The sequence below is a fragment of the Halyomorpha halys genome, unplaced genomic scaffold (assembly GCF_000696795.3).
Source record: "Halyomorpha halys isolate HHAL.00 unplaced genomic scaffold, Hhal_1.1 Scaffold1435.1, whole genome shotgun sequence".
Classification (NCBI taxonomy): Eukaryota; Metazoa; Arthropoda; class Insecta; order Hemiptera; family Pentatomidae; genus Halyomorpha; species Halyomorpha halys.
This window is the reverse complement of record NW_027111056.1, coordinates 84,363-86,624: the sequence shown is the minus strand read 5'-3', so window position 1 is coordinate 86,624 and position 2,262 is coordinate 84,363. Positions and strand designations below refer to the sequence as shown.

Sequence of the window (2,262 nt, the reverse complement as noted above, 5' to 3'; positions counted from 1 at the left end):
AATATTTTCATTTGGTATCCTTTTATACTTATAAAGTCTTTTTCAGTTGAAGCTCCACATTCGCAAAGACCAACAACGTCAATATTATATTTTTCCAAAATAATCTTCAATGTTTATCATGTGTTAGACCTCCAGCATTCCAAAAAATAATTTTGAGCTTCGAGTTTTGATGGCCTTTAGAAAGGCCGTTTGCATTATGGTTAAGTGCCGTAGTTGTCATATTGTGTGGGCTGTTGTGGCAACAGCTACTGCTCATTTAGCGCTATCCAGGGGGCACGTGTATCAATGATATGGACGCGAGCCGCACTACCCCCCAGACCTAAAAGTAAAAATTGCATTCAACTAATAAAATATATAATAAAGTATATAATAAATAATACAATACAGAAAAAAAAACTATAATGACCTTTGATAATTAGAAACTCAATAAAATTAATAACAATTTATATTTTTTGACTTCATCATGTTTTAAAATATTTAGTTATGTTGCTTTTTTGGTTCCTGAAAATTATTCGAAAATAAAGAACAACTTACCATTTTTATAAAAAGAATAATTCTTGATACATACAAAAAAAAAAATTTTCCCCCTGGCAAAGTGCACTGCAGCCACAGAGGGCCTATAATACGCCGTCCCTCCTCTGCTCAAAACAGGCCAGTTGGTTTTGTGAATCTAGATATTGTATATGGATCCACCGTCTTGCAAAGTTTAGGGTTTAAAATGTGATCCTTACCAAAGATAAGAAATCGTGTCCTTGCTAATGCATCACATTTACAAATGATGTCATAGGGGACTCTATCAGTCTCATTTTAAAGAGATGCTTATTCAGCTGACAGTGTCCCGTGTATAGACCTGTTACCCATCTTAAAGTACTTCTGTCCATATTAAGAAGAGTTTTGCTTCTTGGGCAGGATCCCTTATGGAACAACATTGATTGCTCCAGTCCTCTTGTGTTCCTCCACAATAACCCAGCCTTGCCCTCAGCAATCATTTTGATGTACCTCTTTGCATCACTGATACTAATCCCACATATGGAGTCAGGTGTAAAAGGAGCGGTCTCAGATCACAAGATAGTCTGCTCATTCATTACCTTTAATGCCTTTGTGACCAGACATCCATTCTACCCGCACCTTGTTGGCTATGGAAAGAGAGTTTAGATTAATCTTACACTCTTCCACCAATTTAGAGCAGGCTATGTAACTACCCAGCGCATGGATGGCTGCCTGGATATCCATAAAAATCATTATTAGCCTATCTCTCGTGCCCTCTTTTCTTAGATCCTTGGCACAGACATTAATTGCAAACACCTCAGCCTGAAAGACTGTAGTGTGCTTTCCTAGCAATATGGAGATGTCTTGATTAGGTCTGTCCATCCTCCATATTCCTGCTCCAGTTAAGGATCCGTCTGTATAGCAGTTTATCCCATTAAACAGTTTGTCTGGGGTAGCCCTTTCAGTCTTAATACTATAATAAGTATCCATAGACTTCTTCACCTGAAGATCAGAACGCATAGCTAGCATCCCGTCTTCATTGATCCTCTTGAACAGGCTTCCATGTACCTCATAAATTAGGGAATAGGAGTTCGTTCCTAATTTTGCAAGCCTGTATGCAGAGTTAAGGGCTTGTTATATGCAGTGGTGTTGTATTCAGAAGAACCTTCATCGCTGCAGAGAGAGTAGTGCTTATGGCACCAGTCATCCTAAGGCATGCCAGTCTCTGAAGTTTCCCAAGACAGGCTTGGGATTTGCTGGTCATATCCTTATGCCACCTTATGATAGCAGTGTACATGACAATGGGTCTTATTGCTGCCATGTATAACCTATAAATAACTTTTGGTTTAAGGCCTAAAGATTTGCCTACGGCTTCTTTGCATGCCCAGAGACACCTCAGTGCCTTCATACTGTTCCTTTCTACATGAAGTTGCCCAACTTCCCAGGGTGCACCACGCGGAGGTGACAGTAGGCATTAGCAGGGATAGAGAGAACTGAGAATCCCCATATACTTTGGCCTGATTCATCCGCAATGAGTGGGGGAGACATCCGCATCTATCTCTCTCTCTAATCCTCCTGTTACTCTACTCATTTGCCCCCCCCCCATAGAAATAAATTAGCCTAGATACAAAAGTTTTAAATTTAGAATAGTTGAAATTACAAATTATTAAATAAAAAGTCATGTTTTTGTATTCCATTTTAACTCTTCGATTAAAATTAAAAGTCTTTTTCAATTTTTATCACTAGTTTCTTACAATTTCATGTTCAAAATTA

The 2,262-nt window shown here is 38.5% G+C and overlaps 1 protein-coding gene across 1 annotated transcript in view; it reads left to right on the top strand.

Moving 5' to 3' along the window:
- The window catches only part of Nfs1 (Nfs1 cysteine desulfurase), a 24,330-nt gene that overhangs the window by 19,583 nt on the left and 2,485 nt on the right, over nt 1-2,262 (top strand). The gene's annotated exons all lie outside the window — the stretch shown is intronic.